This window comes from Myotis lucifugus, unplaced genomic scaffold (assembly GCF_000147115.1).
Source record: "Myotis lucifugus unplaced genomic scaffold, Myoluc2.0 scaffold_292, whole genome shotgun sequence".
Taxonomy (NCBI): Eukaryota; Metazoa; Chordata; class Mammalia; order Chiroptera; family Vespertilionidae; genus Myotis; species Myotis lucifugus.
The window spans coordinates 1120591-1135921 of NW_005871340.1; positions in this window are offsets into that span (position 1 = coordinate 1120591).

Consider the following 15331-nt stretch of genomic DNA (forward strand, 5'->3'; position numbering starts at 1 on the left):
CAGCTAAGATACAGCACCTCTGGGCTCCCAGTTGTGCAACAGGAAGAAATGTCAACCCCAAGATGAGTCACAGCCTCTTTTCCCCACAACTGACCGCTGGGGGTAGCAGTGGTGGGATTCAGGCCTCAGCCTGAGTCGGGGGGCCCTATCCCCAAATGTCCCCCCTTCTTCATACACAGAGTGACATTTTGGCCCTGGGGGTGCTCCCTCCCCGTTAAGTATCGCCCGGCCACCGCAGGCCCTGTTACAGGGTAACTGGGCTTATCTTGAAACCTCTTTCTGCAGAAGCAGAGCCTGCAACTTGGAGACACGGGGCTGAAAAGACCCTCGTCTCCAGGAGCTCAAAGTCCAGAGGGGAAGATAAGATACGTTCAGACACAACAGGCAGAGAGTGAAAAATCCACAAAACAGAGCGAAGGCCGCAAGAAGGTGCTTTGTGGCTTCCGGGGAGAAGGGCGGGAATCCCGTGACTCAGGACAAATCCCTAAGAAATCGGGTTTCTTGTCTGTAGCCAGGAGATAGAAGGCTTCCAATGCTAAGCCAAGGAGCTTGACTTCAACCTGTGGTCACGGTTACACTCCCAGATAAAAATGGGTATTCCGGGTACCAGAGTGGAAAGCTAAGAAAATGGTCCCTGTGCATTTAAGCTGTCTGTTCCTCAAGCATTTTCTGGTGGTTTTTTTTTTTTTGTTTTGTTTTTTGCTTCCACATATTTGCTGGACCCTCTGCCAGGGAGTTCATCCTTCACTCACCTGTTCTCTGTACCTTAAAACCCTGCCAATTGCTCCAAGCCCAGTTTTATGGAGGGAATCCCACTTCTCTTCCTCTCACTGTGGCTTTGGCAGCCTTGACCTCTCACTTCCCCAAACTGTTACCATCCCAGCCCCTGAGACCCGCTGCCTCATCTACTCCCGTCTCTCTGGCCTGATTTTCATTCCTCCCTGAAGACTCCTCCTTCTCTCCCCATGTCAGAATGCTGGTCACACTTCCTACCCACAACTCTTCACCTGGCTGCGTGTCAGAATCACCTGTGGAGGCCACAGGAGCGTGGACACCATCGTTTTACCTCCCCTTCTCCTCATAACTGTGGCTCAGTTTCCTTCGGGGGACCCTCTAACTCGCAGTCTGTGTGGCTTTAATGGTGTTGACCCCATACCTGGCCCTCAGGAATGTGAACTAGTCTGTCTCCCCTGACTACAGTAGTTAGGCTGCAGATGGGCGTGTGGCCCCGGTCAGGCTCATGAGAATCAGGCTGGAGTGACTGGGAAAGGATACCTCTCTTTGCAAAGGGTTTTCTAAAAGAATAGCAACTGCTGCTGGGGCCATCTTGCCACTGGTCTTAAAGACCAGGTTTGAATGAATGAGTGAGTGAATGAATGAATGATGGGATGGCTTCTAGCTCTGGCTGTTTCCCAAATATATTACTTAACTTGGAAATCAGACGCAATCTGCACCTGCTCCATGTACAGCCCATACTACCAAGACCCACACTGAAGTATCAGGGCAAGCTCTCTTTGAGGTTATGTTTGGATCTGAAATCAAACGTGCCTGCAGACTCTGAATGAGGAGCTGCTTTCATGAAGCGTGGCACAGCGGCAAGTCTCCCGTTTTATAGCTTTCCCATAAAAAAAGGAAACGGCAGGCACGTAAGCCCCAAAGTGCACAGCTAAGGGACACCTGGCACCAGGAATAAACTTCAAAATGTATCTGTTTTCAAAATCAACTCTTTTTCATTAGATGGTGCACTTCCCGTTGTACTGCTGGTACATGACCAGCAGCGCCCATTACCAAGCAGCGCGAGAGCCCAAGGGAAGAGACTGGATTGCTTTGTCAAGCCATTGACAGTCTCTAGAAAGTCTGCCATGTTCGCTGTTTTAAAATTAAACATCTGGTTGAAAGATCTGTTATTTTATGATTTTTATAACAACTCATGTGCATCTACTTCCACTTACTATGTGAGTTTTCGAGATGGATGGGCAACGAAGGGGAAGGAGAACTGGGCTGTGTAAGGGCCTTTCCAGCTCAGAAATCCAGCCATTCAGCACATCTCTATGGAGCCAGGCCCTGTGCTGGTTGGTATTGGAGACACATTGGAGAGCAAGGCAGGCCAGTGGTGGAGGCCGACAGGGTTAAGTGCTTAGTGGGCGCTTGGGGAGCACAGAAGAGGAGCCCCTGTCAGCTTGGGGGATGAGACCTGAAGGATGAGCAGAGTTAGTTAGAGAAAGGGGTACAGGGAGGCCATGCCCAACAGAGGACCCTGCTTATGCGAAGGCCCGGGGGTGAGGACGAGCATGGGCTTTGGGGGAATTGTGAGTGGTTCACTGTGGCTGAACATGGGATGAAAGGGGAAAGGTTGGGGCTTATGCTGAGGTGGTGGGCAGCGGCCAGGCAGGATAAGGGGCTTGGGTTTTGTCCTGAGGGTGAAGGGGAGCCATTGAAGGGGCTGTGCTGCTGTGCTGGGTGTTGGGAGCTGTTGACCTGCACCAGATGGAGATCCCGGAGAGCATGACTGGAGGCCAGGCTCGGAGGGGAGGTAAGATGAGCAAGGCAGGTATTCCCTTGGGCTCAAGCTCCCCATCTTGCCTGGGCACAGGCTCTACTATTCAATCCGCTTGCCCCAGGTCGGGGAAAGTAGCGTGCAGTGTATCTGGGGGGAGTTCTTTGTGGTTTGGGGGCCAGGGCGAAGCTCCTGCTTGGAGCAGTAGGTCAGACGTTGGGAAATGCCTTTCCGAGTCCCCATTTCCTTCCCACTCAGCCAGGCCAATCAGACCATTGGCTGTGACTCTACAGAGCAGGGGATGGGGTCAAGGGCAAGGGCTGCAGATGTGTGGGGGAGAGACAGCCTGCCCAGGAGGCCCTGGGGGCCTTATTAACTGGGGCCAAAACAAACTCTCTCCTTAAGTGGAGAGCAGAGCCAAGTGTGGAGGCTGTGCTGATGCAAGTGCTGGGGACCCTCTTCTGCAGGCAGAAGGGTGTGGAGGAATTTGGGTGCTATGGTTTCAGGCCATGAGTGATTGTGTGCACGTGTGTGTGAGTGTGGATACCAGCTGCCATCTATCTAGTGTCTCACTGCTTGTACTTGACTTTGTCTGGTCTTGTGTTTTGGTGCAATGAGATCATGCACATTTCTGCACACACATATAAGCAGGCACACGCAGGGGAGGGCAAATGCTGTGGTTGCTCAGGGCTGCTCCACAGTACAAGTGGGCTGGCTCCAAGCCACTCCCTGTGTGTGTGTGTGTGTGTGTGTGTGTGTGTGTGTGTGTGTGTAGGTGTGGATATGTACCCATTCATGTGACCAGAAAGGGGCGTGTGCCGGTCTCTATGTGTGTCATCTGCTTTGGTCTGAATGTGTACAAAACAACATGTACATGCTTCTGAATCAGGACTAGGAGTGACAGTGGCAGTAACTAGGGACAGTATTTTAGTCATCTATAGCTGCCCCAAAGCTTAGTGACTTAAATAGAATGACTCATTATTTCTCACAATCCTGTGGGTTGACAGGGTTCAGCAGAGTGGTTCTTCTGTTCTAAGTAGTGTGGCTGAGGTCACTTACGTGGCTGCATTATGACAGCTTGGCTGAGGTTCGGACATTCAAGATGGCCTCCCATCCTTTAGGGCCACTCTAGGTGGTCCCTCATCACCCCATAGCTGCCCTGGGCTTCTTCACTGCTTGGTGACCGGCTTTCAAAGGGAGAGTTCCAGGAGGACAAGTTCCACTGGGCAAATGTTTATGACGCCTCTGCCTCTGTGACACTTGGCAATGTCTCATTGGCCAAAACAAATCACATGGCCAAGACCAGATTCAAGCGCAGGGAACTATCCAAGAACCCGATTCCAGGATGTGTGCTGCCCTGGAAGCCACAGATGTAACTGTCTACCCCAGACCGGGAAGAAAGCCTGATAGGGTCGGCTAGTGGACCTTCGTACAGAATCACTTGACACTGTAGGATTTTGGGGATGTTATTATGGTTAGCAAAGTCCATGCCTGGTGCCCAGATCCTGCCCAGACCAGCTCTCTCCTGGTGGCCTCTGCAGGAGCAGCTGGAGGCCCCAAATAGCCCCTAGCCCTCTGGTCTCAGGTGGTTCAGGAATAACTCAGCAGAAGTCTCAATCTTGGCCTTTGTTCAAGCATTGGAAAACCCTGGGACCCAATTTCTGCTTCCTTAGAGGCTGTTCTGAGTGGTTTCATGGGCAGCTCTACTGTTGACTAGCTGTGCAATCTTGGATAAATTAAGTAACCTCTCTGAACCTGTTTTTAAAATCTGAAATATAAGGAGAACAAGCCCTGTTTCCTAGGGCCATTGTGAGGACTAGAGGCAATGGTGCATGCTCAGTGCCATGCCGGTACTTAATGTGAGACTGCCATGGCCATGATCGTAACTGCAGAGACTGGGGACACGCAACAAAGACCAAACAGTTCATGCCCCGTCTCACACCCTGTGTTCCTGCAGCTGAGAGGAGGGACAGTATAGGTCATTGACCCATCTATCAGTCCACACCTATTATTGAGCTCCTAGTAGGAGCAAAACCCAGAGTCAGGGGCCCACAGAGCTTGCAGCTTCATGGGGTCTCTCTAGGGACTTACATGCATGGGAAAGAGAAGAGCAGTGCCAGGCAGCATGAGCTGAGGGCCAAACAAACAGGCAGATGAGTAGTGACTCGCACGTGGAGAAAGAGATGGGTGGAGACTTGGAGTTGGGGTGAAGTACAGGAAGGCTTCCTGGAAGAGGTGAGCTGGGCCTGCACCAGGGCAAGATCCAGACAGAGGAGAGGAGAGGACTGAGAGAATAGAACAGAAGTTACAAATTGTGTGGTCTATCCTTGCCAAGGATGCATCATGTGGCAGCCTTATCCCCAACAGCCCCAACCATCTGTCCCTTTCATTCCTCTCTTTTCAGATGGCATGGTCTGGCCATGTTTGGCATATATACCAACACTCCCATTTCCACATCATTGGCAGACATCACTAATCAATTACAGAACCCCCCCCCCGCCCCCACACACACACACATTCTTCTTAGGCTTCTCAACGCAGGAGGCTATTATCAATCTATTGAGATTAGCACTTGGGGTGAAAGCATTTTGCTGACTCAGTTTGAGTTGAAATAAAGCATCATCTTTGAAACCAAAACTCTTCGTCCTGGCCTCTCCATCTACAAACTGTGTGCCCTTCAGTGAGTGTCTTAACCTCTCCGGGTCTCAGCCTCCTGCTAGGGTAAGGGAATATTAATTCCTCCTCAGGGGAATGCGGAGAGCCTCGAATGAGATCATGTGTGTGAGGCTCTAATAAAGTACAAAACCCAGAAGAGATTATGGTGATGGTCCTGATGCAGCCAGACGTCAGAAAGCTGGAGCAAATGCATCCATTAGGGCCCCATCTGCAGCTCTTTGGAGGAAGAACAATCAGTTCAGGAGTGCGAGTGAGAGGCAGACCCTCCGAGCTGTCAGCCTGTGGGAACAGGGCTCGGAATCTGGGCTCAGCACCGAGATGGTGGAAGGCGCCCCAAGAATGTGCTTGGAGAAGCAGCCCAGGGCTTGAGCTCGCCCTGACAGGCAGGAAGAGCTGTCGGAAAGGCCGGGAACAGGGTTAAGACAGATGTTTGTGGTTGATGACAGACGGGTAATGGAGAGCACCGTTCGTTTACTAAAGCAGGTCCCTGTTTACGAGCATCTGGGAACTACAAGTTATGGGGTGGTGTCTCTGTGTGCTCCCCTGTCCCTAGTCCCCCATCACTGTGGAATTCTTTGCCTTGACCATGGAGTTCAGTCTTGGAGCTTCATCTTAAGAGCAGCTCTCCATGCCCTAACTGGTTTGGCTCGGTGGATAGAGCGTCGGCCTGCGGACTGAAGGGTCCCAGGTTCGATTCCGGTCAAGGGCATGTACCTTGGTTGCAGGCACATCCTCATCGATGTTTCTAAGTCTCTATCCCTCTCCCTTCCTCTCTGTAAAAAAAAAAAAATAAAACAATAAAATATATTTTTTAAAAAAGAGAGAGAGCAGCTCTCCTGGTTTAAAATAGAGAGAATTCCTACCCTTTGCCCAGATGAACCTCGATACATCCTCCAAGCCTCCTCTGGCACATTCACTTGCAGAAACTGAGCACAGAGAGGTCAGAACGTAGTCCAAGATCACACAGCATACTAGTGGCAGAGCCAGATCTGGGCCAGGTCTCTTCCCTACCAGGCACCCTACAGCCTCCACGTTCAACCTTAGTCCAATGCCCAGACTGTAGCCAATGGCCAGTAAACCCAGAGGAGGGAGCCCAGAGGGAGTTTTTCTCCTTCTTGTTCTCTCCCCAGCTGTAGCTTGAAAGCAGAACTGCCTGGAACATTCCTGTGAGCTCATTACAAAGGCCTTTTTCTTCCCTTTTCCCTAAAGGCTGTTGTTAATGTCATTTCTAAAGTTGGGGGGGGGGAGTGCCCTGTTTGTCTTTCCTATACCCACTCCCCCATCAGGAAACGAGGGTCTTGCTTTCCTTGATTGATCGGTTCCTGACATTAGCTCACCACCGACAGTCGGGCTTATTGTAGATCTATTAATGCAAATCTTCCCTTGGCTTGTAAGGCTCTGGGACAACATCTGGAAACAGATGTTTGCTCAAAGATGGAGCAGGAGCAGGAGGCATGGGGCCAAAAGCAAGCCACAGCCCCCTGCGGGAGGGGGCAGATGTGCTGACTGCTCGGGCAAACTGCAGGCCTTGAGCTAGTGTGGGAGCTTTGCATATTTGAAGGAATGGCTGCTCCCCCTCTGGGCTGGGCACAGGCAACGGTCACACTGGGCCTGGCCGGGGACTCTAATGTGCTGGATTCTGTCCCCACAGCCTCCCTCTTTGCTCCATCCCATGGCCACTGACTAGGAGTCTAGCTCCTTCAACATGTCAACTTTCTTGTTTCCCAGAGATGGAAAATTCTGAAGGGCTGGAGACTTCATCAAACTCAAAGTTGTTGAGGTTCCCAATATGAAGTCAGGGCTGGGCACATTAAAACTCCCAGGAAAAGAGTGATGATAGTGGAGAGGGTGGTGGTGGAGATGGTGGAGATAAGTGATGGTGATGGTGGTGGTGTTAGTAGTCAGTAGTTTGAATGTGGATACAAACCTGAGTATCCACATGTTCACCAAGTTTCTCCCAAATACATGGCTGTGTTGGCACTTGACCAAGCTGGACCAATTACAAGAACACACATTTCTAGCCATTGTGATTGGCCCAAAGGTGACCAAGCTTGACCAATCAGGGACCTTCCTTGGATTTTTAAAATCTGAACTTGGGAGATGGAAATTCTTTTGCTTTTGCATTGCTATGCAGCCAGGATGTAAATCTCTGAAGCTCACATGGACTGAGGTTTGTCTATAAAAGGAGAGAATTAAATGAACAGCAGAGAGAAGCAGAGATAAGAGATTAAGAGAAAGCAAGCATCCTGTTGGTGTTTGGATGTTTGAGTCTCTTGAGCATAGTCATCCTTAGAATGGTCTTGCCCTTTTCAATTTGGGTGTGTGAACTATAACCCCCTCTCCGCCCCCTCCCCCCCCCTTAAGCTAGTTGACTTGGGTTTCTGTCTCTTGCTACCAAAGGGTTCTGACTGGCCTGAGCAGAAGATGATCATGGAGGTGTAAAGATGATTATGTGAGAGAGAATCTAACGATGATGATAGTAGAGATGAAAATGAAAATGGCAAAGACAACATTGGTGATGGGGTGCTTATGGTGATGTGATGGTGCTGCCAAGAATAGGTGGTGATGATGATGGTTTAGATTAGATGGTGACATTGATGGGAACGATATTCGTGATCACGGTCGTGATCACATGATTGATTTGGGTGCAGGTACTGACTTTACAAGCCTAATCTGGGTGTATGTCTTAGAAACAAGCCCAAAAGACCCAGGAGAGGACCATAAAAAAACAACCATGAGGGCAGGGACAAAAATTCTTCCAGAATGTCAGGTGCTGTCCTTTTTCTTAGGATAAATTCTAACTAAATCTGGACATGGAGAGGAGGTCACAGATGGTACCCCATAGAACTTCGTAACAGCATTGGAACCTTGGGGGACAGAAAGGCCCAGGGACATCAACCCCATTGGGTCCTTTGGAGAATCCCAGGTGGCTCTAGGGATTCCAACATCAGGCAGGATGAACTTGGGGTAGAACAGAAAACAAAAAAAAGCACTGCATCTCATGTCTGATCATTTATACTTTGTGTATATCTGTGACCATTTGTTCATCCTGGTAAAAATGAGTTACTTCTGGAGAATAATAGCAACACATTTTTGTTAAGCATTTACTATGTGCCAGGGACTGTTTGTCTTGTGTGATGAAATCCTCACAACTCTAGGTATTTCTAATCCCTATTTATCAAATCAGGAAATTGAGGTAGAGGGAAGTGATTTTTTTTTAAATCCTCACTAGAGGATATTTTTTCCATTAATTTTTTAGAGAGAGTGGAAGGGAGTGGGGAGAGAGAGAAAGAAATATCAATGTGAGAGAGACACATTGATTGGTCACCTCCCATACATGCCCTGACCAGGCCTGGGGTAGAACCTGCAACCCAGGTACTTGCCCTTGACAGGAATCGAACCAGCAACCCTTCCGTTTGTGGATGATCCTCTAACCACTGAACTACTGGCCAGGGCTGTTTTTTTTTTGTTTTTTAATCCTCACCCAAGGATATGTTTTTATTGCTTTTAGAGAGAGAGAAAGGGGCAGAGAGAGAGGGAGAGAAACATTGATGTGAGAGAAAAACATCAATTACTTGTCTCCTGCACCCACCCCAACGAGGGATCGAACCCACAACCTAGGTACGTGCCCTGGCCAGGAATCAAACCAACAACCTTTTGGTGTACAGGACAACGCTCTAACCCACTGAGCCACCGGGCCAGGACTAGCGTGGGTTTTGTAACTCACCCAAGATCAACTGTGGTCCAAGGTCACACAGCATATACTAGTGACAGAGCCAGATCTCTTCCCTACTAGGCACCCGGCAGCTTCCAGGTTCATGCTTAGCCCAATGTATGGACTGTAGCCAATGGCCAGCAAGACTTCTGTTCTGCTAAAAGGAGCGTGTTCCCCCGTAGGAGGGAAGAATCAAGTGGCTAGAGAAACACAGGAGGGTCAGTACTGACCCTGCGAAGTCTTCTCCCCCAGAAGTTATAGATCCCTGTAGCTGGATTTTTAAAAGTAAACACATGCCATTTCCATAATGGAAAATTTTCTTAAAAGAAAAAAAAGTAAGTAAAACATTCTCCTGTCGTCTCCCTTGGCCAAAGAGAACCGAGAAAGATAAATGAAGCCTTTTACACAGGCGCAGGAGGTTCCAGCTCTGGGCTCCACCCTGACAGGGTTCTGGCTTTGTTGGAGGCTCCCTCAGCCTCAGGAGCGCCCATCCCCATTTCCCCCGGAGGCCTATGGGGGCTCTGCAGTGGGAATATGATCCTTGAGAGTGGGGGCCCCACGCCCCTCCTTTTAGCTTTTTCTTCTCAGCAGTGACCCCTGCAGGCAGGTAGCACCACAGTGCTAGCTAATGCTGTTCATCTACGTATAGTCTGCAGTGGTCGGCAAACTCATTAGTCAACAGAGCCAAATACCAACAGTACAACGATTGAAATTTCTTTTGAGAGCCAAATTTTTTAAACTTAAACTATATAGGTAGGTACATTGTTATTAACTTAATTAGGGAACTCCTAAGGCTTAGGAAGAGCCACACTCAAGGGGCCAAAGAGCCGCATGTGGCTCTCGAGCCGCAGTTTGCCGGCCACGGGTAGGGCAGTGGTCGACAAACTGCAGCTCGCGAGCCCACATGCGGCTCTTTGGCCCCTTGAGTGTGGCTCTTCCACAAAATACCACGTGCGGGCGCGCACGTACAGTGCGAAGTTGACTTAAAACTTTAAGTAAAGTTTATTAAGTTAATTTTAGGGAACGTTGTGGAGTGAAAGATTTGTAGTGTCGAGGATTGAGAAAGGTATGTTGAGATGGTTTGGACATATAGAGAGGATGAACGAAAGGAGATAGACGAAACAAGTATACAAGACGAGTGTGGATGGGAGAGTTGGAAGGGGTAGACCTCAGCGAACGTACCTCAATCAGATTGAGGATGTTTTTAGCAAAGGCCAGCTTAGGAGTACCCTAATTAAGTTAATAACAATGTACCTACCTATATAGTTTAAGTTTAAAAAATGTGGCTCTCCAAAGAAATTTCAATCATTGTACTGTTGATATTTGGCTCTGTTGACTAATGAGTTTGCCGACCACTGGTCTAGGGCCTATTGGGCACCAATGAGGCCCCAACAGGTGAAAATACGTGTCCAAGATGACTTGGCAAGTAAATGGCAGAGCCAGGACCAGAGGCAAGAGTTTGGTTTCCACGCCTGCCACTGTGCCCCATCGAAGCACATGCTTCGGAAGCCCTCCCATCAATCTATGGGTCTGGGATGTGATGAGAAAACCTCTGAATTTGGAGTCAGACACCACCAGCTCTATCCAGCCCACTCTTGGCTGTCCTGAATGCTTTCTCCTAAGTCAGCTTCAGTCCCCCTATGGTCCCAAGATGGCGCCCACAGCTCCCCACATGCTTTTCATTCAGATCCTGCCAAAGAGAAGGAGCACCTCAGCATTACCAGCTTAGTCCCAAGATTCATCCTAATCGGACTAGCTCAGGTCCCAGGCTCACCTCTGGACTGATCCTGGTGGGCAAAGGAAGCAATGTGCTCCCTGGCTTCACCCCTGGGTGGAGTGAAGTTCGAGTTCACCTTCTTGAATCACTATCCCCAGACAGAAACCAGGGCTCTGGGGAGGAGCACCTGAGTCCCGGGTGGCAACAAACAAATGTCCACATGGTTCATGGTGCTGGGACTCTTCAACCTCTTTATCAGGAAAAACACATCTAAATACTTTAATAGAATTAAAAAATTTGTAATTCCTCACAACTGCTGTAGTGATGTGAATGCTACAAGGACTGTTCACCCATGTAGCAGGGATTATGGGCCACTGCTAATATGGTGCTCTCTTCAGCTGTGTGATGGATGCTTGTCTTTATTACAACTCATGATCTCTTTACCCTCCTCAAGGGACCAGCACCCCATATCTCCTTTAGGGAATAACCTGTCCTTCCTACTCTGTCCATGTATTAGAATAGGACAATGGGCCTAAGTTGACCTTGGGACCATGTGACCTAGGATTAGCCAATCAGTGCAACCCCACTCTCTTGGCTGCAGTGATTGGTTCCGGGATAGACACATGCCCCAATCTGGGCCAATGACAGCCAGACCCATGAGATTGTTTCTCATAACTGGGGGAGACAAAACTCTTTCCTGTTGAGTGTGAATCTGGGAAGGTGAGGCTTGGAGCTGCTGACAGCCATCTTACCACAACTTAGAGCCTGAAAATGAAGACAACCAGAAGAGAGGACTGTGCAATGAACCAACGCAGCTCACTAGTGACCATTTGAAACCCGGAATCAAGTGGCATCTGAAGCTAGAGTTATCTTGGACTTTTCAGGAAGATGTTCCCAAAATTCTTTTTGCTCAAGCCTGATGGGTTGGGTGTCCTGTCACTGGTTCCTCAAGGTGTCCTTACTGGTAGAGTGTGTGTTTGCGTTACCTCCACCCTCCCTGAGTCATGACTAAAAGCTCCTGATTCATCTTGTGCAGAGCCCAGGCTCTCAGTGAGGAAACTGTGTCCCTGCCAAATGATTCTGCTTGGGAGTGTCAAAACATGGGGCCTGTTGAGAAAAAGCAGTCGTCTATAATGGTTCAAAGCCACGCTGTCAGGCCATCATTACTTTGATCATTACTGTGAACGGTTGGAGAAAGAGGTGCTCCAAAGGGAGCAGAAGAGAAAGGCAGGCAAGGCCCAACCCTTACAGAGGCATCGCAGGGCAGCACCGGTCACTCCCTGGGGAAATTAAGTCTGGCTGTTGGGAATGTTTCCCAAGAGAACGTGCATGGCTCTGCTGCAAATTCCCACTCAAGCCCTTCCTCAAATGGCTAAAGTATCCGAAGAGCTTTGCTATGTATTTTTCATTCCACATACCCTTTGCTCTGCCTGCCGGTCCCCAGCCGGCTAAGTTTAACCCAACTGAGACATTCTTCTTGCGGAATTCAAGTTAATGGAATCCCATAACTCGTGGGGCCATGAGTCTACTGTCCCTCTGTGTAGCTTTGATTATGTCCAATTTCTCAGCTGTCACCAAGCATCTTCTCCTGTCAGCCTCAGGTTCGGTGGGACCCTCATGAGCACTGTCGTGAATTAGATGCAACCCCTGCTTCTCAAACAGCTCTGAGGTGGGGGACGTTACACACGGCCTGTGATTGGATAATGGGGGGGAGGAGGAGTGTAGGGAAGCAGGCATGGCGGGTGTCACTGCCTTGGCACTTTCCCTTCAATGGGGGAGGGGGGTGTCTCTCACTCCAGGGAGGGAGGGAAGGCTTTCTGGGCCAAGTGGAGCAGAGACAGAATGATCCAAGGCCTCGTGTTCGTATTTCCTCCCATCTTCTTAGGCTGTGTTTCTGCATCGAAAGCTCAAAAGGGGCTTATGGAAACCACACTCAAGAGCTTAACTGTCGAAACTGAGATTTCACAGTTGCCTTATGGATCTTATCCTTAATTAAGTTCTTGCTGTTTTGGCCAGGACTCTCCTTTCTTTGAGCCAATCCAACAAGCTTAAGATAAAGCCAAAAAGTCTATGTCTCGTAGCGTTATGGTGGTTTCTAAACCAGCCTACTGCACGAGAACCCGTTGGCAAATATAGCTACAAACTTTATCTGTCACAAATTGGCCATATTAGATCATGAGCGGCTGGCTACCATTTCCACGTTTTAGGCAGTTGTTTTTTGAGCATAAAGGATTTGAGAAGTGGGGGGGGGATGAGTTTGTTTCCAAAAGAGGTGATGATGGGGTGGGGATGGGCTAAATGAAGATATGGCCCAGAAAGGAGAGAGCTAGATAAGAGGGGTAGAGCAGATATATGGGAGCATAGATATTTAGTTATTCAAAGCTTAGTAGCTCTGCCGTGTAGATTGGGACTACTATTCAACCACTCTGTGCTTCATGTAAGAGAGATTAAAAAAATTGGAGCCTCTGATAGTGGGTGATGATGTAGTAGTGATCAAATACTGCTGGAAGGTCATGCAAAACTTGGTGGCTTAAAACAACAGTAATCATCTATTTCCTCCCACAGTGTCTGTGGTCCAGAAATTCAGGAGTGGCTTGGCGAGGCAGGTCTGGCTTGGGGTCTCGCATGAGGTTGCAGTTAGATGTTGATTGGGCTGTGCTCATCTGAGGGCTTGAGGCTCAGTGGCTTTGGGTGCCAGGACTCAGTTCCTCTCCTTGCAGGTGTCTCCACAAGGCTGCTTGAGTATCTGCATGGCATGGCTGCTGGCGTCCCCCAATGCCAGGGGTTCAACAGACCAAGGTAGAGGCCACAAGGCCTTATATGTCTTGTCCCTGGAAGTCACATGCTATCACTTCTATTGTGTTCCATTTGTCACAGTCCTAATTCGGTGTGGGAGGAGACTACCGCAGGTGTGAATATCAGGAGGCAAGAGGCTAACTACCACAGTGCTCCCCTGGGCCCCAATCATGCAAGACCCTACCATCTGCAAAAACACACTCATTCCTTCCCAAGGCCCCTCGAAGTCTATTCCGTTACAACATCAGCTCAAAGTCCAGAATCTTACCATCTAAAGCAAGTCCAGGTGTGGCTACGGCTCCTCAGGTGTAGTTGTGCACGTGCAGTTCAGTTAATGATGGAGCTTGAGGAGGCAGGAAGCATCTGGGGTAGGGTGGGGCGGGAGCAAAGGATGACAGCGCGTGGTAGGCAGAGGAGCTCACTCGCTATGCATGAGCCTGAAAGGCCAGACAGCTGACGGGGCCGGGAGAGGGAAGCTGGGAGAACCGCAGCGAACAGCAGATGGGTGCGGCAGGTCTTCAGTCACCACTGAACTACAGGGAGGCTTCGTTGATGCCTCCACGTGTATCTTTCAATTAGCTCATGTTTATTGCAAGTCCTCTTCAGGAGGAAGGGAAAAATAAAACAACAACTGAAAGTTATTAGGAATGTATGGTCAAATCCCCCCACACCCCCAGGTGGCCTGAGACTCCTGAGGTCAAATACATTGAGCAGAATGGCAATACCCACAGGGTCAATTGAGGGTCTCACAACAGATCTCCAGCGTATAAAAAATTCATGACATTTTGCTGATTAAGGCAGGAGAATGGGCTCAGACACGTGAAAAGAAGCATTTCACAGTACGGGTGGGAGCAGGGCTGGCTAGAGTGGTTGGCTAGGAGCCAAAGAGCAGCAATCTGGGGACTGGTCCCATGGGCTGTTTCCACTGACGACAGAGAGAGGCGGGAAGTACAAAGTACTTGGTGAGCACTGGTGCCCCCATTTACTGGCTGTGTGACCTTGACTCATCTCTGAGACTCAGTTTTCTTCTCATCCAAATGGAGGCAGCAACATCAGACCCGCCTGCCTCACAAGGCTGCCTGTGAGATGCAAGTAAGACCATGTCTGTAGTCACTGAACAGGGGTGCCCGACCCAAGGGGTGAGCAAAGCCTGAGTCACCCACACTCCACTTAACCCATCATAGGATCATGGGGTTGCTCAGCCCAGAGAGGCTTCTTTTTCAGACCCCCAAAGGGGCCACGTGAGTCAGTGGCTCTGTGTACAAATGGCTGATCACAAGTTGTGTGAGGTGTGAGTGGGAAGGGCCACTGGCTCTACTCTGAGGCCCTGAGTCCTCTTTCTGCAAGACAAACAGAGGGACAGGAGAAGGGAGCTGGGTCTGGAAGTGAAATCACTGTCTTCCCACTCCCGTAAGGAGAGGAGGGACAGCCAGGGCAGAAGAGGAAGAAGAGTGATGGCCAGGGGCCTCCAGCAGACTCACAGGAGCAGCTGTCGGGTGCTCTCTTGCCCCCTTGGGCCACAGCCCCGCTATGCAGGCTGCAGGGAATGAGGGCAGGGTGAGGCCAGACTGGTCAGTCAGGCTGGAAGGCCCTGTAAAATGAGGGGATGGGCAGTGCCTCCTCTCCTGTGAGAGGGAGAGGGGCCCACTTCCATGAAAACATCCCAGGTTCTTGTGGCTCCTGACTCTCCCCTGCTCCCCACCCCACACCCACCCAGGATCATTGGGGTGAGCCCTTTCTGCTGCCTTACGGCCCAAGAGTTTTCTTAAAGCCCGGAGATCCTGCCCCTCCTCTACTGCTGCTGGGAGGAATGATCTGGTGGGGGGAGTGGCTCACCACAGGTAAGTCTTATCCGTCAGGGCCATTTTGGTGTGTGGGAAATCGCTGCAAGGCTGGCTAAGACTTTGCTGCTGGAACATTCTATGAAGCC